At 37.5% G+C, this 25,770-nt stretch overlaps 1 protein-coding gene across 29 annotated transcripts in view; it reads left to right on the top strand.

Annotated features, from left to right (window-relative positions):
• ERBIN (erbb2 interacting protein) overlaps positions 1-25,770 on the top strand; it is a 128,129-nt gene that overhangs the window by 2,380 nt on the left and 99,979 nt on the right. The window lies entirely within an intron of this gene.

Below are 25,770 nucleotides of genomic sequence, written 5' to 3'. Positions count from 1 at the left end.
CATAATACCGTGCTTTGGAATAAATATTAAATGAGTATGGCATCCTGTTGATAGGTATATTTTAACTGTAAATTAATATTTAGTTTGCTCATGCTACTCCATGAAAAATAGTTGACATTCTTTAGTTGAAAGAAGAAATAGCTTTTGAAGAGCAGGACCAAATTATTTCACAGCTTGTTTATTATGTTAAGTACATTTCCAAAATGGGAGTCTCTTAACTATTATTATATATTGTATTGATTTTTTTCCCCTCAGAGGTCGTCTTTAAAAATTTATCATTTATTTATTTGTGTTGGTAAGGTGGTGAACCATCAAGTCATTCCTGTTAAGTCAGAATAGCTTTATGAAGGAATTTAAAAGTCTATAAGTGATCTACTTTATGATTTGGGACATAATATTAAGCAACGAAAGAGGTTATTCTTGGGCATCCGAAGGAGCAGAACAAAATAAATGGCATTGAACTTCAGTTTCCTTATATGGCTTCTACTTGGCCTCAGAGCAACAGAGCCTTAATAGAGCAAGTCTTTTGTAGAAAATTATCACTCTGTGAAGATGTTTCTCTGCATTAGTAAATTTTACAAGTGAGAAGTATTGCAGCACTTGAAAGTGACTGCTTAAATCCGTTTTTAGATAAAGTTCTTGATTTTTTTTTTTTTTTTTTATTTTGAGCATCAGTAGTATGTTTAGATGCAGAGAGCACACTTTAAAAATGTGAAATGTTCACCCTTGTAGAACCTTGGATTCCTTTTGTACCATCAAGACAAAATTCACTTTGTGTTTTACTTAGAATTCTGTTACTTCAGTACTGAATTAACGTAATTAATTTCAGGCTTTATACTATTGTCAAACTATACATATTTTCAAGCCTTGTTTAAAATGTGACTGTACGGTTTGAAAAGAGGTTACAGAAAGATGGTAAACAGTTGAAATATTCAAGTGGCTTTACATTTTGGATATTCTTCTTAGTATTCTTTTTCTATACTTCTTAGTCTTGTATGGGTTTTCTTAGATTAAATTGGTAAATCTGGAGTACTTCTAAACCTTTTGTTTACACTGCACAAAGTACGTATTTAGTGGCGGTATTTATGGAAAGTACTTAGGAGTTTTCAGTAGTGATAAACTTAATCCTTCAACTAATTAATTCAAATATTACATTATAAAGTTCACTTGTTCAGATCAAGCTTTTGCAAACTTCTCATGTCTGAAAAGCTTACAGTGGTTCAAATATGGAAACCAGCTTTTTATTGCATGTTATTTCTTAATGAAGTAGTAGCTATAGTTACAGACATTTTATGTATATCATTGGTAAATCTCTAAATTCACTTCTTTTAGAGATGCTGATATTGAACTCTTGGTAGTAAACAATACCTTACTTTAAGAAACACTTAAAAATTTCAGAAAATTAGGTGCATCTTTCAGCATTTATTTTAAATAATTGTTTATAGATAACATAATTTAGACTTAAAGCTGTTTTGGCTAGGAATAGATTATGGCAGTGTTCATAAAGTATTTGGGTTTATGCAGAATTTTAATGATGCTGGATAGCAAAGTAATTCTCTTTTTTGAGTGCTGCTTAGCTAGATTCTATTTAAACACTTTGTTGCTTGCATTTTTGTTTTGACTCTTTCCTTTGCCTATTTCCCTATTAGATGCTTGGGGGGGGGGCGTGGTAAGAACACCTGTGTTGTAAATTCTAAAGAGGTCTTTATCTTTTCCTTTCTTGACAACATAAATTGTACTTGTGCAAAATAGATTTTTCAGTTTTTGCATGCAGGCTGTTTGCTCTTGCCATAGAAACGAATACGTGAATTATACTTTACAGTACATACTTCTGAATTTTGTAAGGAAAGAATTCAGCACTTCTGCCTCCAAGTTTTCTTTGACTAGATACTTTTTTGTTTCTTCCTTGGTGCCTCTCATAACTAACTCTTGAACCATACTGCACCCATTTTTCAGATTTACCTTTAGTTTTCTCCTCTGTCTTAGGTTTCCTAATTGTAAAATAGGAATCTAGCTATTATTATGCTTTGTCTTCTCATTTCTTTTTTTTTTTTTTTTTAAGATTTTATTTATTTATCAGAGAGAGAGAGAGAGAGAGGGAGAGAGGGAGCACAGGTAGACAGAACGGCAGACAGAGGCAGAGGGAGAAGCAGGCTCCCTGCTGAGCAAGGAGCCCAGTGTGGGACTCGATCCCAGAACACTGGGATCATGACCTGAGCCGAAGGCAGCTGCTTAACCAACTGAGCCACCCAGGAGTCCCTGTCTTCTCATTTCTTTAGCTTCCTATTTTTTGTAGTTTGCTTCATTTGCTTCCTCTATTTTCTCCATGTTCAGCTATTTCTGATTATGTGTTGCTCTTTCCCTCTTTTCTAAACTTCAGGAGTCCGTGCTCATCACCTAAAAAAACTATTCACAACATGAATAGAAAAAATTTATTTGCCCCATTTAATTGTAAATATCACTTTTGCATTACCACTCAGTTTACATGCCAGTATTATAACCAGATACTCATAATAGATTTTTAAATTTATGTTTCCTGAATTTTTTTTTTTTTAATATCCACAGAATTACCTCTGTTAAGATCATGTTGTTATGTACTCCTTTATTAAGACACTGTAAACCCCTCTACCTTTTTGTTTCATTATGCTTTTGGCTTTTTAAAACATATAAGCTTGGGCGCCTGGGTGGCTCAGTCATTAAGCAGCTGCCTTAGGCCCAGGTCATGATCCTGGGATCAAGTCCCACATCCGGCTTCCTGCTCAGCAGAGAGCCCGCTTCTCCCTCTACCTCTGCCTGCCGCTCTGCCTACTTATGTTCTCTATCTCCCTGTTAAATAAATAAATAAATGAATAAAATCTTAACACGCACACACGCACAAGCTTATATCTCTATTTTTCTTCTCCATTTGTCCCTTTCTTTTCTGTCCTATCCCTCAGGTTAGATGTCTTTTCTCTCAGTGTCCCTAAAATTTTGAAATTCCCTTCCTTTGTTTGTTTTTATAAAATACGCACGGTGGAATTCTGTCACTTACTTTATTTTTGTCACTGGAATTTTTGTTTCAGGTACCATTGGATGAAGGCCTTGCCAGGCTTTATAAATGGTAGTATGTAAGACAGTAGAAAAGATTATCTAAAAATGAAGTTAATAAAAGAAGACTTTATCTGAAGAATACCTATGATTTTAGGTATATAGAATATAGTAGAAAAAGTAGGAAATAATTTTTTTTTAATTTTATTTGTTTATTCGACAGAGAGAGGTCACAAGTAGGCAGAGAGGCAGGCAGAGAGAGAAAGAGGGAAGCAGGCTCTCCGCTGAGCAGAGACCCTGATGTGGGGCTCGATCCCAGAACCCTGGGATCATGACCTGAGCCGAAGGCAGAGGCTTTAACCCTCTGAGCCACCCAAGTGCCCCTTGGAAATAATTTTAAAAAGTAATCAAAATGGGTGTAATAACATCTGGGGGCATTAGTTCTATGGCCATCCTTATTCAGAGCCCATTTACTTTTGTACATAGTGAGTGTTTTCCTGGCTTGTTGCTTTATTAGAATGGGTGAGAAAGGGCTATGGCAACATCCTTAAGTTCCTCAGAGGGAACAGGAAAATGGAAAGAAGACTGAATAACTTAGGAAACAGAATAGTCTTTGACAACTTGCTTTAGGACAGTGTGCCTTATACAGTTCATTTGTCCTTAGGAGAATTCACTCTATTTAAAAAAATTTTTTTTAAAAAGAGTTTATTTATTTATTTGACACAGAGAGAGAGATCACAAGTAGGCAGAGAGAGAAAGAGGGAAGCAGGCTCTTCGCTGAGCAGAGACCCTGATGAAGGACTCGATCCCAGGACCGTGAGATCATGACCTGAGCTGAAGTCAGAGGCTTAACCCACTGAGCCACCCAGGCACCCAGAGAATTCACTCTATTATAGCACAATATAATTATAAGTAATAGTAGTAGACCTAAGGCAACTATTCCAAATTTTTTGGTCTTAGGATCCCTTTATACTCTTAAAATTACTAAGAAGTCCCATAAAGCTTTGTTTTATGTGGGTTATATTTACTTTATTTCCCATATTAGAAATTCCTAAATATCAATTAATTTGTTTAAAAAACCATAAATCTGGGGTGCTTGGGTGGCTCAGTTGGTTAGGCATCTGCTTGCGTCTCAGGGTGTGATCCTAGGGTCCTGTGATGGAGCTTCTGGCTCCTGCTCAGTGGGGAGCCCCTGCTTCTCCCTCTCCCTCTGTACCCCTCTTGTGCATGTGCATGTGAATGTGCATGCGTGCACATTCTCTCTCGAATAAATAACATAAATCATAGTATGTTATCATGACATTGATGTAATAAAACAACAAGAACAATTTTTCAAAACAAATGGTAGCAGAATGAGGGACATTGTCAAATATTTCTGCAAGTCTCCTATGTCTGGGTAAATAGAAACAGCTTGGTTCTCACATCTACTTTTATATTCAGTCTGTAGTAAGTTGTTCTGTTTGAATTATATGAAGAAAATCCAGGATTATACAGAGAAGTGATTGGAAAAGGAAGGAGTATTTTCAATATTTTTTTTTATAATTGTGGATGATATTCCTTGATACCACACCAAAAAAAATTTTTTTTATAAAGATTTTATTTATTTGTCAGAGAGAGAGCACGCAGGCAGGGGGAGCAGCAGCAGAGGCAGAGGGAGGAGACTCCCCACTGAGCAAGGAGCTCAATATGGGAATCCATCCTAAAACTCTGGGATCATGACCTGAACTGAAGGCAGACACTTAACTGAATGAGACACTTAACTGAATGAGCCACATTTCATTAAGAAATGTTCCCACACCAAAATTCAGAGGATAGCTGCAGTGTCAGATGTGACACTGTATCAGGGAATTTTTTATTCTTGTTACCTGAAAATCCATTGGTTTGTCTTGCACTTTGAATCTTTTACCTGTGCATAATTTCGTGACATCCCATAATGGTTGTTGGAGAAATACTGGTTCATTGAGTTATATTTACATTTTCGAGAATTTGATGTGTTTCATTAGGTAGTAGAAAACAAAAAAGTTTTTAATATTGTGAAGTTGTCAAAATCAGGGTAACAGGTAAACATTTCTGAATTTTCACTTGGAAGTTTGAATATTAATCATTGGTAACAAATTCTGTTAGTGTTTTTCCCTTGCAGTTGCAGGCATACTTGGTTTATTTTTGAGAAAATGTCTGCCAGATTCCTAAGTCTACAAGCATAGTTTGTCATCTGTTCTTTTAGGTCAGAGTGGTGTTTCATGAGAAAAAAGCTAATTTAGCTTATAATTTGAAGTAAATACACAAGTATTTTTCCTCAGCATTGCCATTCTTTCACATAAAATGTTAAAAAGACATGTATTAAAGAGTGGAAATTTAATAAAACTATTTTATACTGCTTTATTAAAGATATTAAGTGAATGTGGCATTTAAAAAGAAATCTGGGAATTAACTGTAGAGAACAAATTGATGGTTACTGGAGGGAAGGTGGGCAGGGGATGGCTTCAACAGGTTATGGGTATTAAGGAGGGCACTTGTGATAAATCACTGAATTCTGCACCTGAAACTAATATTGCTCTGTATGTTAACTACCTGGAACTTAAATAAAAGCTTCAAGGAAAAAAGAAGATATCTGGGAATATGCAGTGGTGTTCATATAGCTTGATTCCAGTGGTTTTGCACTAAGGTGCTAGCAATTTTACCCACTGGATTTTTGCTGCATACCTGTTAATGTAATAGGAGAGGACACATGATGTTTCAGTATAATTGTGAAAATAGTTTTGATCTTAAAGAATCTTTCCAAGTGTCTAAGGACTTCTAAGGCCCAAGGAGTGCACTCTGCACTTTGAAAACTTAGATGAATGTTGAGATTTATGGAGCTTTCATTATTTCCTTTGATTTGTGCTCCTGTGTGTGGTGTATGTATGTGTGTGTGTGTCTTCTAGCATTACATTCTGAAAGAATCCTGAGGCTTGACATTTTATTTTAGTTCACCAATTTAGCCTTCACTTATTTTCAGTTACTTTATTTAGTGGGAAGGATAGAGTTTCTGGGAACTCTTGATTTTTCATGGGAGTAGATTTTTTTAGAGAGAGGGATGGAGAGCACGTGTGTGGTGGCAGGGCGTAGGTACAGAGGAAGAGGGAGAGAGAATTTTTTTTTTTTTAAGATTTCATTTATTTATTTGACAGATCACAAGTAGGCAGAGAGGCAGGCAGAGAGAGGGGGAAACAGGCTCCCTGCTGAGCAGAGAGCCCGATGTGGGGCTCAATCCCAGGACCCTGAGATCATGACCTGAGCTGAAGGCAGAGGCTTAACCCACTGAGCCACCCAGGCACCCGGGGGGGAGAGAATCTTAAGCAGGTTCCGTTTTCAGTGTAGAGCCAGGATGCGGCGCTTGATCTCATATTCCTGAGATCATGACCTGAGCTGAAATCAAAAGTCGAATGCTTCACCAACTGAGCCACCCAGGCATCCCATAGGAGTTGATTTTTAATTTTTAGTTGTATTTTTTATTTACTTGTAACCTGTTGAGTCTCTGAGATAAAACTTTTACATTGTCTTCTGTTTCCTCTATTAGCAGTATAGGAGATTTGATCTTACTGTACTTGGTATATCCATCATGCTTCTAGTTTTTTCTCATGTTTAATTGTTCATTATGGTTATTGCTTTGTATTATGATCCAGATTGTATGGTATTGGTCATTTCATGGTATTCTCCCAGCCCATGTGAATCCCTGTTATTCTGGCTTTGGTATAGTTAGTTAGTTAGCTAATGGCTTTCTCCTTTAGGGTATGTGGTAGTTTGTCCTCTTACAGGTGTTTCCTGTCCCTCAGGGGGTAATATTCCCATTTTCACAGTTATACTGCCCAAGTGCCAGAAATCCCATAGTATAGCGTGCCTGCTAGAGGCCTTAACCATGCAGCTGTTCTATGGTTTTATTACCTGGGTAACTGCCCAGGACACACTTCGCAGTCCTCCTTGCAAAGAAAACTTATTCTTTTTGGAGATCCCACTTTGTTTTGTATTTGGTTCCTCAGATGTGTTGTGGTTTGTTGTCATCCCTTCCCTTCCCCCCTTTCACTTCAGATTCTCAACAAATTCCATTCTGTGTTGTTATCTGTAGATAAACTCTTCTCTGGTAACTGCTACAGATTTTTCGGTAATATTTCTTTCATGTTTAAAAGTTTAGAATAATGACAAATATACAGAAAAGTTGAAAGCATAGTAACAAAAACCTTTCTTGTCCCTGACATATATGAGAGTATGTTGCCCACCTGATCGATGCTCCATTACCCCCAAATACTTTTTTATTACCTACAAAGAGGGACATTATCCTGTGTAATGACTTTATAACTGTCAAAATTAGGAAGTTAACAAAGACTACATTTCCCACATCTAAATCTTACCAGTGTCCCCACGTCTGTTAGAGCAAAAAGACCCACATGACAATCTTATATTACATTTAGTTGTCATGTCTTTAGTCTCTTTTAATCTGGAACAGTTTCTGTGTTTACTTTCAAGGACTTGACTCTTTTCAAGATTGTAGATCTAGTTATTTTGTAGAATATCCCTTAATTCTATTTCTGTGATGTTGTCATGATTAGATCTTTGATTAGATTTTGCGATTAGATTTAGATTTTTATTATTAGGTCTTTGGAAGGGTTATCATGGAAGTGATGTTGCATTCTTCTCATTGTGTCTTATCAGGTCATAGGCAATTTCAGTTGTCCCATTATTGATGAGAGTCATTGATTATGCGATTATGGTTGTAACTACCAGATACCTCCTATGTCAAGGTATACTTTCCTTACTTGCAATTAATAAATATTTGGGGGGTAGATACTTTGGAACTATGTAAACATTTTCTTCTTTCTTTATTATTTTTTTAAAAGATTTTATTTATTTATTTGACAGAGATCACAAGTAGGCAGAGAGGCAGGCAGAGAGAGAGGAGTATGTAGACTCCCTGCCTGGCAGAGAGCCCGAGGTGGGGCTCCTTCCTAGGACCCTGGGATTATGACCTGAGCTGAAGTCAGAGGCTTTAACTTAGGCACTCCTTCTTTATTTTTAACTTACTCATTTATTCACATCACCATAAACTATTACATTCACTGGGTTATAATCTATTATCATTTGTTTTGTTACTCAGATGTTCTGGATTTGGGTAGTGAGAACCCCTTCTAGCTGGCATAATTTCTTCTTTCTTTTTGATACAGTTCTTCCTTCTTGTATCCAGCACAATATGGTGTTCTAGAGTTACCATTAAACTTGCTCTGGTAAGTTTTAGTGGAAAATGGTACTTAGAAGCCAAGATCTGGGCACTTCTTGTCTTTGTTGCTTCTTGGGGTATTGTTGCTCCCAGGCCGCCTTAAGTGCATTAAGCTAGGGGATATTTTTGTATGCACACACATATACATTCACATTTATGAATATATTTCAGTAAATATAGGATGGTTTCTCAGAGATACATTTCATTTTAATTCAGTACCACAGGGTTCATTCTCATGTTGTCCCTTTCCATAGTTGTAATTTATTTCTGATAGTGAGAACTAGTTTTGTTTCTATACTTTTTTTTTTTTTTTTGGTGAGGGAGATGTGATAACATGTTTTCAGACAGACATTTTCAGACAGAAGACAAGCCCCTGTAGTCAAATTAATTTTCAAAGTATTTCTAAAGGGATACAATTCTAAAGTGTAATGTTTGGTACAATATATTTAGGTGAAATATTTCATTCCTTGGTAATCACACGTTACTGTGTGAAAGGTGGATGGAAAGAATCATATTCTTATTGTCTACATTGGCTGCATCCTTATGGAGGTAATGTTGAAGCTCAATTTTAGTTGAGTGCAGTAATTTTGATATAACTATGCTTTCTGCATTGAGGTTATATTGTTTGTAAGACTCCAAAGTTTGGCATACATATTGATCTTTCTGATAACGGTGTCCTTGGAATTTCAAACCTTAGACTAAATCTAGAGTCTGGATTGGATGGTGGGGCAGGGATGAAGTGGTTTCATTTGTATTAGGTGTAAATGTAAGAAACCTATGATCTCCCTGCCAAGGCTTTTACTTAGCCTTGGAAAGAATTGGTTTAACTCCCCCATCCTTAGAGATTTTGAAGTGATTTAAGAAGTGTACGGGCATGGCATCTGGGCGGCTCAGTCAGTTAAGCATCTGCCTTCAGCTCAGGTCATGATCCCAGGGTCCCAGATTCAAGCCCCACATTGGGCTCCCTGCTCAGTGGGGAGCCTGCTTCTCCTTCTCCCTCTGTCTGCTGCTCTGCCTGTTTGTGTTCTCTCTGTCAAATAAATACAATCTTAAAAAAAAAAAAGAGAGAGAGAGAGAGAGAGAGAAGAAGTAGTAGTAGTATACTGGCATTTCTTTTTGTGATTAGAATTAAGATTTGCTTTCAGTCTTCTAGGAAAAGATAAGGATCCTGGAAGCAGCAAATGGATTCTTTGGGTGCCCTGTTAATCTTTGGGGATTTCAAAAGATTTTGTTCATTATCCTGGGACTAACTGAAGAGTAACAGAGACTGTGAATAGTAGATAAACTTTGATTTCTTAGAGACACTTGATATCAACCTAGTGTCTTGTCTGCTCTTGTGAAAATGATCCCCAAGCCAGAAACCCTGGGAGTCTTCTTCCTGACCTTAGTTACTGAAGTCAGTACTACTTTTATCAGTTCTTTCTTTTAGGTATCCGTAGACCAAGTTATTTTAGAGTAGGTTAGAAAGGCTAGATAAGGTACAAGCAGTGACAGGCTTTGGTAGGCAAAGGGCTAAAACAATTACATTTTTTTTTCTGATTATAAATATTCAATACAGAAATATATAGCAAAAAATTTTTCCATAATCGCATCTCCCAGATATTCTGGGTATTAGTGTGTTGTGTATTTTTATGAATACTTCAGTGTGTGTTCCATCATTTCACTGTTCATGTATATACATGTCTAAGTATTTTTAAATATAAATGGGAGATATGTTTCAATTATATATATATATATATCAATTACATATTTAGAGATCTAGTAGGTATGTATATGTGTTAATAAGCCTTATGGTTGTTATACATACAGTACTGTACAGAATATATGTTTATTCTCTATTTTTTTGCACATAAATGTTTGCACTTTTATTTGCTTTTTTTCTGCCAGATAAATACCCAAAGTTTATTTGCTATGTATGTAATTCTAGTTGCTTGATAGAAGCAAATTCCCTCTGAAGATATTGTATCAATTTACACTTTCACAAATAATATGTAAGCATACCTTTCTAAGTGCATTCTTGAACAAATTGGATATTAGCTATCTTGAAATAGTTGTGCAAATCTGAGACAGGGAGTAAAGTATAATAGGTAAGGACATAAGCTTTGGAGTCAGAGTGCCTAGATTTAAATCTGTTGCGTACTAACTGACGTTGGCAAGTTCATTGTAAGAATTCTTTTAAGAATATGACATTTTTGTATGCCTTTTGTGTTTCACATGGATTTAATTGGTTTATTGCTTATATGCTATTGGGTTATATAGAAGTTTAAATTTTGATATAGTGAGGCACCTGTGTGGCTTAGTGGGTTAAGCCGCTGCCTTCAGCTCAGGTCATGATCTCAGGGTCCTGGGATCAAGTCCTGCATCAGGCTTCCAGCTCAGCAGGGAGCCTGCTTCCCTACCCTCTCTCTCTGCCTGCCTCTCTGCCTGCTTGTGATCTCTCTCTGTCAAATAAATAAATAAAATCTTAAAAAAAATTTTTTTTATGTAGTCAGATTAATCATATTTATGCATTTATGAGTTTAATGATATTCTTGAAAAGGATTTGTGCTAAGATTATAAATATAATAACCTAAGTTTAAGTAGTGAAACAATCATCTGGATTTATTCTTAAGATATTCTTAAGATATTAGGATAATATTACCATTTGTTGGGTAAATCTTTTTACCTGTAAAATTCTATCTTTATCAATAGTATATTCCCAAATATACTTAATTAATGTCAAGATTTTTGTTTTTGTTATGGTAATACTATATTTTCTTGATTTTTTTTTCCTTCATTACAGTATGCTTAATACCTGAAAGTTTTGGATTATCGGGGTGCCCGGATGGCTCAATTGTTAGGTGTCTGCCTTTGGCTCAGGTCATGATCCCAGAGTCATGGGATGGAGCTTGCCCGGGATCCCTGCTTGCCAGAAAGCCTGCTTCTCCCTCTCCCACTGCCCCTATTTGTGTTCCCTCTCTTGCAGTGTGTGTGTGTGTGTGTGTGTGTGTGTCTCTCTCTGTGTCAAATAAATAAATCAAATCTAAAAAAAAAAAAGTTTTGTCTTATCACCTTATTTTTGTTTTTAAAGATTTATTTTTTTTATTTGGGAGAGAGAGCTTGCATGCATATGCATGAAGGGCCGAGGCAGAGAGAGAGAGAAACCCCAGCAGACATGATGCTGAACATGGAGCCTGACCTGGGGCTTGACCTAACCATCCTAAGATAATGACCTGAGCCAAAATCAAGAATCAGTTGCTTAGACAACTGAGCCACCCAGGCACCACTATCAGTCTGCTTTAAAAAGAATTTTCCAGGGGCGCCTGGGTGGCTCAGTGGGTTAAAGACTCTGTCTTCGTCTCAGGTCATGATCTCAGGGTCCTGGGATCGAGCCCCGCATCAGGCTCTCTGCTTGGCAGGGAGCCTGCTTCCCCACCCCCTCCAGCTTGCCTACTTGTGATCTCTGTCTGTCAAATAAATAAATAATATCTTAAAAAAAATTTTTTTTTTCCAGATCGACTTGAGTCATTGTAAGTTCTAAATGCTTCTTGCTGTGTTGATGGAGAATTGCTTCTTGGCCTTTTGGCTAAGATCAAGTATGGTTCTTGATTGAGAGTGCTTTGAGTTCATAGATTACTTAGGAAGTATAATCTAATATACCATATGTCTTTATAGGAAGGTGAGCTTTCCATTTATTTAATAGTTATATGCCTTCCAGTGTGTTTATGATTTTCTTGTTGTCAAATCCATATTTCTTATTAGTATGTACTTTTAATTTATTTTATTTTATTTTATTCTATTTTAAGATTTTATTTATTTATTTGACAGAAGGAGATCACAAGTAGGCAGAGAGGCAAGCAGAGAGAAAGAGGAAGGGAAGCAGGCTCCCTGCTGAGCAGAGAGCCCAATACGGGGCTGGATCCCAGGACCCTGAAATGATGATCTGAGCCGAAGGCAGAGGCTTAACCCACTGAGCCACCCAGGTGCCCTAGTATGCATTTTTTTTTTTTTAAAGATTTTATTTATTTATTTGACAGACAGAGATTACAAGCAGGCAGAGAGGCTGGCAGAGAGAGGGGAGGAAGCAGGCTCCTCACTGAGCAGAGTGCCCAACACAGGGCTCGATCCCAGGACTCTGAGATCATGACCTGAGCCGAAGGCAGCAGCTTAACCCACTGAGCCACCCAGGCTCCCCCCTGGTATGCATTTAAAAAAATTTGTTTTATTTATTTGACATAGCACAAGTAAGGGGAGAGGGAGAAGCAAAGAGCCTGATTCGGGATTTGATCCCAGGGGCCCTGGGATCATGACCTGAGCTGAAGGCAGACACTTACTCCACTGAGCCACCCAGGTGCCCCTAGTATGCATATTTCTTGTAATTATAAAGAAATGCGTATATTTTTTGCTGTGTTTATTTCCACAAAGTTAATAGAAGGAGGGTGAGAGCTATTGCTGTTGTGAATGAATTTCATTAATTGTATTCTTATCTGGGTATAAAATAGAGGAAGGAGATTGTTCATATGTATCACCTACTGTATTCTGAATACTTGAAAAAATTGCTAATAGATTTTTAGTCATGTACTTAGATCTAGGTATATAATTTATTACACTTGTCAAAGTACTATTTATTTTTAATTGAATAATAAATATATTAAATAATATATTCTAACATTTAACCCATCTTTTTAACTACAAAAATTTTTTGAAGTTTTTTTAAAAATTGCAGTTGGTTAATATACAGTGCACTGTTAGTTTTAGGTATACAATATGGAGACTCAACACTTCCGTACATCACCCTGTGCTCATCATAACAAGTGTATTCCTGAATCCCCATCACCTGTTTCACCCATCTGCCCTACCCTAACCTCCCTTCTGGTGTAACTGTTAGTTTGTTCTTTATTAACTGCAGAATTCTTCCCTTACTTGCCTTACATTGTTTGAGACCATCGGCTACTGTTAGGGTAGCAATGTGATTAATTTAGTCTTCATTAGTGGAATAGGTAATTTTTATTGCTGCCCAGGACCTTCCATTTAATCAGACTGTATTTGCTTTCTTTAGCATTGTTTGGCTGTGGGAATGGAAAGGACCAAATGTAATTTGCTAAACTGAGTGCGACTTGTTAGAGAAATAAAAATCCTTGGGTTAAAAAAAAAAAAAAAAAAAAAAATCCTTGGGTTGATAGAAGTTGGTGTCTTTTACTGTAGTTCTGCCCCTTAATTGCCTCTTGAGGGTATTTTCAAGTAATACTTGACTGGCTTCATGAACCCTCTTGTTTCTTAACAAGAAAAAAAATAATTCTGATTATAAACATTTTCCTTGAATTGCTTAGTACTTAGTATGATGCATAGTAATAATTATGGATACCATTAAATGGCAGTTATTTTGGTCCTTTGATTATAATAGTAAATTCTCTACTTAGGTAGTTTATACACATAAAAAATGTTTTTGTCAGTTGATATGTTTCACTGGCTTATTAACCTTATTCTTCCCTGTAATATAATTAATACGTAATTTGGGTGTGAGTGAAAGATATGTTCCCCAGAATGCTTATATTTTCCTCATATTTAATGGGATTTATCTCTGAAAATGACTAACTTAGAAAATAGTCTATTCTAGATAACCCCCTATCTTTTTTTTTTTTAATTAGCAGAAAAGAAAACTATTGGCCTAGATGGGGAAGTGAAATCCTAGAGGTAATTTAGTTTGTTAGTGATGTAAATGAGGTTTGAAAAATAAATGCAGTTTTCCTGACCGTATTGATTTTTTTTTTAAATTCAGTTAGCTAACATATAGTACATCATTAATTTCAGATGTACTGAAATTAGCTTTCCTAGGTATTTTTTGAAGTATGCATTTTTCTTTAGAATAGCACTGTTTGGGATGCCTTGGTGGCTCAGTTGCTTAAGTGTCCGCCTCTGGCTCAGGTCATGACCCCAGGGTCCTGGGATGGAGTCCCATGAGCAGAGAGCCTGCTTCTCCCTTTATCTGCTGCTCCCCCTGCTTGTGTGCATGTGCACTGTCTCTCTGACAAATAAATAAAATCTTAAAAAAAAATAGAATAGCACTGTTTTTTTGTGCCAGATGTTTATTTTTTGCTTTTTTAATTTTCACCCCTCCCGGCTTTATTGAAATACCATTGACATAAAATATTGTGTAAGTTTATGGTGTACAGTGTGTTGATTGCCTCCAGTGTGTTAGCTGACACTTTCTTCTCAGCACATTTTTTTCTTAACAATTGTCAAGTATGTAACACTGTATTAACAATAAAATCTATCACAGTGCTGTGCATTAGATTCCCCAGAACTATACTTTTCTTCCCCTTCAGAACCATACTTAACTGGAAGCTAAAATAGCAATATTTTCTGAATATTTTTAATAGGTATTGTAGAAAAACAAGTTCTAGGCTCATGCAAATAATGAAACCTTGGATGAATGAAACCTTGGATGAATAAACCTTGGATGAATAAACAAGTTCTAAGCTCATGCAAATTATGAAACCTTGGCAGATGCCAGTTTGTCATAGATGATCATTTTAAAATTTAGAAATAACTGGAATACAGCTTATTTTACAAAAAATAAAAATGACATCCATATTTGAGCCAAGAGGATCTATGGAAAGATTTATCCTGAAGCAGTATGTAATTGGTAATCTCAAAAAAAATTTTTTTTAAGATTTTATTTATTTTTTTCAGAGAGAGAGATTGAGGGAACACAAGCCAACAGAGTAACAGAGCGGGTGGGAGAAGCCACTGATCAGGGAGCCTGACAGGGGTCTGGATCCCAATACCACCAGATCATGACCCGAGCTAAAGGCAGAGGCCCAACTGACTGAGCTAGTCCCTGTAATCTCAAATTTTAAAGAAACAGACTACCTTTTGAGTAGTTTCAGATTTTCAGAAAAATTGAGAAGGAAGTATGAAGTTGCCACCTACTCCATTAGTATTTCCCCTTTAACTGCCCGGTACATTTGTTGCAATTGGTGAACCAATATTGTTAACTTTTTTTTTTTTTAAGATTTTGTTTATTTATTTGACAGACAGAGATCACAAGTAGGCAGAGAGGCAGGCAGAGAGAGGGAAGGGGAGAAGCAGGCTCCCTGCTGAGCAGAGAGCCGATGTGGGGCTTGATACCAGGACCTTGGGGTCATGACCTGAGCCAAAGGCAGCGGCTTAACCAACTGAGCCACCCAGGCACCCTTGTTGTTAACATTATTAACTCAGTTTACATAAGGGTTTACTCTTTGTGATGTATATTCTGTGGGTGGTTTTGTTTATTATTATTATTTTTTTAATTTTATTTTTTTATTTGACATAAAGCAAGAGCAGGAGCAGGGCAGAGAAAGAGGGAGAGGGAGAAGCAGACTCTGCAGAGCAGGAAGCCTGATGTGGGACTCAATCCCAGGAGCCGGGGATCTTGACCTGAGCTGAAGGCAAAGGCTTAATGGACTGAGCTACCCAGCTGCCCTCGTTCTGTGGGTTTTGACTAATGTGTAAGGACTTGTGTCCACCACTGTTGCTAATGATAGCAGCAGCTTATTCATTGTTGACAATTTATGGATAAGTGAAATTAATGATAGCAACATTATATAGAATGAGAGGGAAGAACTGGGAATATTCTAAGAATTCTCTTTTATAATGCTCTGCATTACTTGAGAAGATCAAATTACTTTTACTGGCATGTATGTAGGAATAATGCAATGCAGAATGTAAAGCTACCTGTATTGAATATTTGGAAGCTGATTTTTATTTTTTTAATTTTTTTAGAGATTTATTTATGTATTCATTTGACACAGAGAGCATAAGTAGGCAGAGAAGCAGGCGGGGGTGGGGGATGGGGGTGGGGATGGGAAGCAGGGTCCCAGGCGAGCAGAAAGCCCCATGTGGAATTCCATCCCAGGACTCTGAAATCATGACCCGAGCCAAAGGCAGAGGCTCAACCCACTGAGCCACCCAGGAGCCCCTGGAAGCTGATTTTTAAAGAAATTATAAACTTTTGGTAATTCATGTCCAGTTTCTGGAAAAATAAAATTTAAATATTGATCTGTTTGAGAAATTCTGAGAAATAAGCACAATTACAGATGAAAGTGGGAGCATTCTCATCGTTAAATTTTTTAATGATTGTTCTGCAACTCCTACGTGGCTTCTTTCTACACATTATCATCCATCAAGTCTAACTGAAGTACCACTGTTTTCCCCTGAAGCTTCCTCAGGTTATTTAAGTTTTCTTTTCTTTGGATTTATAACTTAAAAATTTTTTTGAATTGTTGTAAAAATTACTTTTGTATTGTTGTAAAAATTGTTGTAAAAATGATTACTGCTCTAATGATTTTTAAGTGTACAGGTCAATAATAAGTCTACATTTTTGTTCATTAATCATCACTATCTTTAGAACTCTTCTCATTGCAACTGTATATGCATCAAACAGTAACCTCCCCTTCCTTCCCTCTTCTTCCCAGCCACTGGCAACCACTATTGTACTTTCTGTCTCAATGAGTTTGACTAAAGTGCCTTATAAAAATGGAATTGTACAATGTTTGTCCTTTTGTGTCTGGCTTATTTTACTTACCATGATGTTCTCAAAGTTCATCCATGTTGGGGTGCCTGTGTGGCTCAGTTGGTTAAGCGACTGTCTGGCTCAGGTCATGATCCTGTAGTCCCTACGATCGAGCCCCGAAGTGGGCTCCTCACTCAGCAGGGAGTCTGCTTCTCCCTCTGACTCTTTACCCTCTCAGGCTCTCTCTCTCTCTCAAATAAATAAAATCTAAAAAAAAAAAAAAAAAAAAAAAGTTCATCCATGTTGTAGCATGTATCACAGTTTCCTTTTTAAGGTGAATATTCTATTGTATATACCACATTTTTCTTAACTGTTTATCCGTCAGTGGACACTTGGTTTGTTTCCACATTTTTGTTCTTATAAATAATGCTGCCATAAAAATGTGTATCTCTCTGAGACCCCACTTTTAAATCTTTTGATTATATACCCAGAAAGGGAATTGCTGGGTCATATGATAATTTATTTTTATTTTTATTTATTTATTTTGGCAGAGCTACTACATTGTTATCCACAATGGCTGTACTATTTTACATTCCCATCAACAGTGCACAAGGGGTAAAATTTCAGTGTATCCTTGGCAACACTTTCTGTTTTTTTTTGCTTGTTTGTTTTGGATAGTAGCCATCCTAATGGGTATGAGGTAGTATCTCATTGGAGTTTGTTCTTGTTGTTGTTGTATGTTTTGTTTTTAAGTAATCTCTAGACCCATTGTGGGACTCAGACTCAAACCCTGTGATCAAGAGTAACATGCTTTACCAACTGAGCCGCCAGCTGCCCCTCTCATTGTAGTTTTTGATTTGCTTTTCCCTAATGACAGATGATACTGAACATCTTTTCACATGCTTACTGGCCGCAGGCACTTTCAATGTGCTTATTTTATATCTTTGGAGAAATGTGTGTTCAAGCCCTTTTCTCATTTTTGAATCAGGTTGTTTTGTTCTTGAGATCTAGGAGTTCTCTATATTCTGGCTATTAATCCTTTACCAGATAGATGATTTGCACATATATTCTCCCATTTTGTGGGTTGCTTTTCTTTTTTCTTTCTTTCTTTTTTTTTTTTCTTTTTACACCCTGTGGATAATGGCTTGTTATACACAAATTAAAAAAAAATTTTTTTAAGGGGTGCCTGGGTGGCTCAGTGGGTTAAACCCTCTGCCTTCGGCTCACGTCGTGATCCCAGGGTCCTGGGATTGATCCTCGCATCGGGTTCTCTGCTTGGCAGGGAGCCTGCTTCCCCCTCTCTCTCTGCCTGCCTCTCTGCCTACTTGTGATCTTTCTCTCTCTGTCTGTCAAATAAATAAAATCTTAAAAAAATTTTTTTTTTAAGTTTTTTTTTTTAACAAAGATCACAGGTAGGCAGAGAGGTAGGCAGAGAGAGATGGGGGAGGCAGGTTACCTGCTGAGAGGAGAGCCTGATGCAGGGTCTCAATCCAGAACCCTGGGATCATGACCCGAGCTGAAGGCAGAGGGTTTAACCCACTGAGCCACCCAGGTACCCCAGATTTTTAAATTTTAATGAAATCCAGTTTGTCTCATTTTTCTTCTTCTTTTTTTTTTTTTTAAGATTTTTTAAATTTTTATTTATTTGTCATAGAGAAGCTAGAGCGAGCACAGGCAGACAGAGTGGCAGGCAGAGGCAGAGGGAGAAGCAGGCTCCCTGCCAAGCAAGGAGCCTGATGTGGGACTCAATCCCAGGACACTGGGATCATGACCTGAGCCAAAGGCAGCCGCTTAACCAACTGAGCCACCCAGGCGTCCCTGTCTCATTTTTCTTTTGTTGTTTCTGCCTTTCATGTCTTAGTCAGGAACTCATTGCCAAACTCCAGTGTCCTGGAGCTTTTGTCCTATGTTTTATTGGGGGGGGTTTAGTTTGGATTTATAATTTTTTTTTATTTTTAAGATTTTATTTATTTGAGAGAGAGAGAGAACTTGAGTGGTAGGGAGGGGGCAGAGGGAGAGGGAGAAGCAGACTCCCCACTGGTCTGGGAGCCCAACTCAGGGTTTAATCCCAGGACCCCAAGATCTGACTTGAGCTGAAGGCAGACATTTAACTAACTGAGCAACCGAGGCACCCCTGGATTTATAACTTTTATAGTGCTTAGCAATTTAATTTAAAATTTAAATACATAAACTGTTTTGTATTGTTACTAATTGTTAGTGGATATTTTGGTTAGCCTAACTAAATTTTTCTTTTTTTTTTTTTCTTTTATTTTTTTTAAAGATTTTATTTATTCATTTGACAGACAGAAATCACAAGTAGGCAGAGAGGCAGGCAGAGAGAGAAGAGGAAGCAGGCTCCCTGCCAAGCAGAGAGCCTGATGCGGGACTCGATCCCAGGACCCTGAGATCATGACCTGAGCCGAAGGCAGAGGCTTAACCCACTGAGCCACCCAGGCACCCCAATTTTTCTTTTTATAATAGGAGTAAAAGTGCTAGCCCTCTCTTCTCCCCCAGTTTATAAATGTTTCATTTCAGCCTTCTTTCTGGAATTAAACCCTTTAATTTGAGATAATTACAGACTCACTTGCAGTTTTTAAAAATACTGTTGTGAAATCTTAGGTACTTTTTGTCCATTTTTCCCTTGAGGCAACCTTTTGGCAAATTAAAGTACAGGGTCACAATTAGAATATTAAAATTGACCACAAGGTACAGAACAGTTCCATCATCACAAGAATCCCTGGTGTTGTCCTTATATTACTACTATATTCATCTCCTTCCCATAATCTCCTCAGAACTGTATAAATAGAGTCATATAGTATGTAACTTTTGGGATGAGCTTTTGTATTCAGCCTAACTTTTTGGAGATTCATCAGAGTTTTGGCTATAATAGTAACAGTTCATTCACTTAAGTAGTATTCCACAGTATGGACATACTAACATTTTGTTTAACCATTTCACATTGAAGAGCATCAAGGTTGTTTCTCATTTTTGACTATTATGAATAAACCTCTATGAACTCTTATGTACAGTTCTTGAATGCAGATAAATTTTCATTTTTCTAGGGTAAATTCTAAGTGTAATTGCTGTATTGTATAGTTTAGTCATATCAGAAACTGTCAGAGTATTTTTCAGAGTGGTCATAGCATTTTGCATTCTCACCAGTAATGTGTGACAAATCCATATTTCCAGATCTTCTCCAGCATTTTAGTGATGTTAACAATTTCTTTCTTACTTACTATTTTTTATTTTAGCCATTCTTTTTTTTTTTCTAAGATTTTATTTATTTACTTGACAGAGATCACAAGTAGGCAGAGAGGCAGGCAGAGAGAGAGGGGGAAACAGGCTCTTCGCTGAGCAGGGAGCCTGTTGCGGGGCTCGATCCCAGGACCCTGAGATCATAACCTGAGCTGAAGGCAGAGGCTTAACCCACTGAGCCACCCATGTGCCCCAATATTTTTTTGTTATATATTAATTTGACAGAGCACAAGCAGGGGGAGCCACAGAGGGAAAGGGAAAAGCAGGTCCCCCACCGAGCAGGCAGCCTGATGTGGGACTCAATTCCAGAACCCTGGGATTATGACCTGAGCTGAAGGCAGACGCCCCCACTGACGGAGCCACTCAGGGGCCCCTGTTTTAGCCATTCTTAAAGTTACATAGTGGTAGGGCACATGGGTGGCTCAGTTGGTTAAATGACTCCCTTCGGCTCAGGTCATGATCCTGGGGTTCCGGGATCAGGAGTCTCATGTGGGGCTCCTTGCTCAGTGGGGAGCCTGCTTCTCCCTCTCTGTCTGCCTGCTGCTGCCCCTGTGTGTGCTCTCTGTCCAATAAGTAAATTAAATCTTTAAAAAGTTTGTAGTGGTATCTCATCGTATTTTTAGTTTGTATTTCCCTCATGGCTAATGGTACTGAACGTCTTTCATGGGCTTGTTTATCATCTGTATATTCTCTTCAGTGAAATATTTGGTCATGTCTTTTGTCCATTTTCTTTCTTTCTTTTTTTTTTTTTTTTTTAAAGATTTTATTTATTTATTTGACAGAGAGAGATCACAGTAGGCAGAGAGGCAGGCAGAGAGAGGGGAAGGGAAGGAAGCAGGCCCCTGCTGAGCAGAGAGCCCGATGTGGGACTCGATCCCAGGACCCTGAGATCATGACCTGAGCCGAAGGCAGCGGCTTAACCCACTGAGCCACCCAGGCGCCCCTGTCCATTTTCTAATAGGGTTTTTTTTTTCACTGTTAAGTTTTTTGAGACTTACGTATTCTAAATACTAATTCTTTCTCCGATGGGTGGTTGGCATGTATTTTCTCCCCTTTACTACTTGTCTTTTCATTCTTTTTTCTCTTCAAAGATTTTATTTGTTTATTTGTGAGAGTGGGTGTGTGTGCACACTCGAATGGTGGGGAGGGAGAGGGAGGGTGGGAAAAGAATCTCAGCCCATGAGATCATGACATGAGCTGAAATCAAGAGTTGGTCACTTAAACGCCTGACCAACCCAGATGCCCCTCTCCGAGCTCTTTAGACTTTAACAACATTTAAGCATCTGCCTTGTGCTAAGAACTGTCATGCTCAGGGGAGAGGCCAAGGAACAAATAAACCTTAACAAATAAATTAACAAATAAATAAACAAATAAATTAAGTCTTTCTTAATTATGTTCCTGGTCTGTAAGAAGCCCTACCTTTATTTTGGTAAATGAAGAAACTGAGATAAATAGGGATTCTTTTGCCAGGGTCCACTGTTCCTTCAGTCTCTTTACTTAAGCAGTTAGTTTGCTGTATCACTTTCTAGCATTTTTTGTTTAGTGATCTTTTTAGATTTTTTTATTTTAAGTAATCTCTGTAGTCAGTGTGGGGCTTGAACTCACAGCCCTGAGATCAAGAGATGTATGCTTTACCTGCTGAGCCAGCCAGGTACCACTGATTGGAGATCTTTTCAGATAATAAATAAAAGGGCAATTTTTTTAAAATTAGTTTTTCTTTTATTCTTTTACAATGTGATAGAGTTACTTAAATAAGATCTTTGTGTGTTCAATATGACTTTTTTTTAATAGTTCTTCTTAAATAAAAGATTTGAAGTTACTTTTAACAGGATGTAAATACTATAGTTAATAGAAGTGGAAAATCACATCCAGGGAAATGAATAAGGAAATAAATAGTTTTTAAGTAATTTAGCATGATTGCTGTGTTAGACCAGATTTAGCTAAGCTTCCTGGGAGCCAAGGTTCTCATTACCCTAAATAAAGAAAAGTATCACAAGTTCCGCAGAGGAGACAAAAGATTTTCCTTGCCATTCTAAATGATTTCTAAAATCTGAATTCCCTTATGTAAGAGCTGTTGAGTAATGAACAGACAATATTGTTGACAACAATTTATTATTATTTTTTAAAGATTTTATTTATTTATTTGTTAGAGAGAGAGCATGAGCACAGGCAGACAGAGTGGTAGGCAGAGGCAGAGAGAGAAGCAGGCTTCCCACCGAGCCAGGAGCCCGATGTGGGACTCCATCCCAGGATGCTGGGATCATGACCTGAGCTGAAGGCAGCGGCTTAACCAACTGAGCCACCCAGGCGTCCCTTGACAACAATTTAATAGCTCATGTTCTATAGCTCTCAGCCTCTTTTTCATGATTTTTTAAAATTTTTTATTTAAAATAATGATTTTTTTTAATAAAAAGAGAAGCGCATAAATATAAAAAGCTCAGTGAAGATGGATTATATAGTTGGATAAGATAATATAATTCAAAATAATAGATTTTTTTGGTACTCTAACTTGATTTAAGGGTAAAGTAGATGCAGATGGATATATTTTATACCCCTCTATCCATCATTGTTCTAATTTGGAATTTTGCTACCTGGATAGCAGACTATTTCAGGATTTTGTTTCTAATGAAGGAATGACGTATCACAATTCTGTTTTGCTTATTGGTGGACTGGAAATCAGATGAGGAAATGGTATGTTTATTTTCGTATTATGAAAGTTGAGAAGTATTTATGTCTGAGAGAAGGCAATTCCTTTTATACAAGGTGTTCTTGCTATTAAGAAGCTGGTAGTTTCCTCAGGAGGCAAGTTTATGCAAATGCTTTACTGAGACCACTAAAACATCAAAGAATATGATACAGGTGGTTTTAGCTTAGGAGGTTTTCAAGATTTCCAGTAGTATGACCAGTCATGTGTCTGCTATTAAAAAGTCCTCATAGTCCCAGAAAACATCAAATTTTGATCCGCGTAGTGTCCCAGTTTACTTGACCGAGTTGGCTTTAAAAAATACAAAGAAAAACTTCACAGCTAATTGAAAGAGATGACTTTAGAATGAGGTATTATTTAACACTGAGTGATTGCATGTTGGAATACAAATGTAACTGACAGAAATTTTTCCAGTTAAGATACAGCCACTCCTTTTTCTCATAAGAAGTGTCAGGACTAGTTGTCCTTTTTAAAAATAGAGTTAATTTTTCAGAGCAGTGTTTTAGGTTCACAGTAAAATGGAGCATAAGGTCCAGAGATTCACCCATAGACCCATTTCCACATAGGCACAGTTATCAGCATTCCCCATCAGAGTGGTATATTTGTTACCATTAATGAACCTACACTGACTTGTAATTATTACCCAGAGTTCAACATTTACTCTAGTCCATCATGAACTTTTAGGGTTCATTCTTGATGTCATACATTCTGTTGCTTTGAACAAATGTGTGATGACATGTGTCCATCATTAGAATATTATACTGGGCAGTTTTACTGCTCTAAAAATCTGTATTTCTGCCTCTTCATTCACTTTTCCAACTTCTGGAAAGTTCTGATGCATAGTTTTGCTTTTTCCAGCATGTCATAGAGTTGGATTGTTGTATATATTTATGTACATAGACTTTTTAGAATGTCTCCTTTTACTTTGCAGTATGCCATGTCTCTTCATGGCTTGGTAGCTCATTTCTTCTTAGCTTAGTATAATCCATTTACTCAAGGTACCAGTTTATTTATCCATTCACCTACTGAAGGACATCTTGTTTGCTCCCAGGTAGTAACAGTTCTGAATAAAACTGTGTGCATGTTTTTCTGTGGTCAAATGTTTCCAGGTCCTTTGGGCAAATATCAAGGAGCACAATTGCTGGATCATGTTGTAAGAATATGTTTAGTTTTCTTAAATACCACCAAACTGTCTTCCAAAGTGTCTGTAACAGATTTGTGTTCCCACCAGTGCTGAATGAGAGTTTCGCTTCCTCAGTAGCATTTAGTGCTGTCGGTGTTCCAGATTTTGGCCCTTCTAATAGTTTGCAGTGGTATCTCATTGTTTTAATTTGCATTTCCCTAATAACATATGATGTGGAGCACCTTTTCATGCACTTATTTGCCATCTCTGTCTTCTTTGGTAGGGTGAATATTAAGATTTTTAGCCCATTTTTATTTATTTTTATAAAGATTTTTATGTATTTATTCGAGAGAGAGAAAGCACACACAGTGGGGGGGAGTTGTGGCAGAGTGGGAATAAGAGGGAGAGGATCTCAAGCTGACTCCACACTGATCAAGGAGCTCAGGCACTGGGCTCAATCTCGTGACCTGCCCTGAAACCGAGAATCAGATGTTTAACCGACTGAGCCACGTAGGTGCCCCAAGAAGTTACTCTAAAGGTGTCAGCGATGTAATTTTTTCCTCTCATCCATTTTGACATAGACAGAATACTTGTATTGAAATTTTAGAATGGTACCCTCCCATAGGCCATGGTATTTTATTTCAAAAGACTCCCAAGTCACTATGCACATAGGATTTTTCTCAAAAGGAACATTGAAAGTGTAATTTATTATTATGTTAGTTTTTGCCATTTGTATATCCACATTGATTGTCCTTAACAGTCATTGTAAATCATTGATGTCATAGAATGCTGTTAATTTTTTTTTTTTCTTTTTTAGTAATCTTTGTGTGCAGTGTGGGGCTTGAATTCATGACCCTGTGGTCATGTTGCATGCTCTACTGACAGAGCCAGCCAGGTGCCCATATACTTGGAGTCTTAAGACTTCCTACTTAATTGTCTTGTGACTTTTGTTTGTGTTTAAATATGCATAAAATACCTAATTTAGAGGCATATCAGAGTTCTCTCTGTGTGAGTGAACTGGGCACAAAATATGCACTTTTTAGTTGCTCCAACAATATATATTTTTTTACTTTTCCACAGAAAATTTTAAAGAAATTTTGTTACTTAACAGAAGTACTCTCAAAAGTAGTGTTTGCAAAATGATGGCTGATTTCCCCACATTATAAGTTAGATAAGTCCAGGAGGACTTAAGTATAACAGGAAATTTTTACACAGAGTATGTGTAGTAGGTAAAGATCTGGAACTGTGAGCCAGCAGGGCTGAGTTCAGGGAGTCTTCATGACCACCTTCCTAATACAACCTAATTAAGCAACCTCCATCCCTCCTCTGTGAAATGGGGATAAAATTAGAATTAGGGTTAGAACCTACTTGACAGGATTATTTTGAGAAATGAGATTATGTATGTAAGCATTTACCAGAGTACCTGGCACAGAGTAGCTATCAACAAATGCCCATTTTTATTTTGTATCATCAGGTAGTGAGGTTGAATCTCTAAACCTTAATTTATTTTTTAATTTTTATTTTTTAAATATTTTATTTTTGGGGCGCCTGGGTGGCTCGGTGGGTGAAGGCCTCTGCCTTCGGCTCATGTCATGGTCTCAGGGTCCTGGGATCGAGCCCCCCATTGGGCTCTCTGCTCAGCGGGGAGCCTGCTTCCCCCTCCCTCCCTCTCTGCCTGCCTCTCTGCCTACTTGTGATCTCTGTCAAATAAATAAAATCTTAAAAAAAAAAAAAAGATTTTATTTTTATTTATGTGAGAGAGAGAACACAAGTTGGGGAGAGGGGACAGAGAGAGAGGGAGAAACTCGCCCCTGAGCAGGGAGCTGGATGTGGAGCCTGATTCGAGCCCCCCCAGATCGTGACCCGAGCTTAACCTTGACACTTAATCTACTGAGCCACCCAGGCAGCTCCCTAAACCTTAATTTAAATTCTGACTT

Source organism: Mustela nivalis (genome assembly GCF_964662115.1).
Source record: "Mustela nivalis genome assembly, chromosome: 3".
Classification (NCBI taxonomy): Eukaryota; Metazoa; Chordata; class Mammalia; order Carnivora; family Mustelidae; genus Mustela; species Mustela nivalis.
This window is presented reverse-complemented; position numbering and strand designations above follow the sequence as displayed.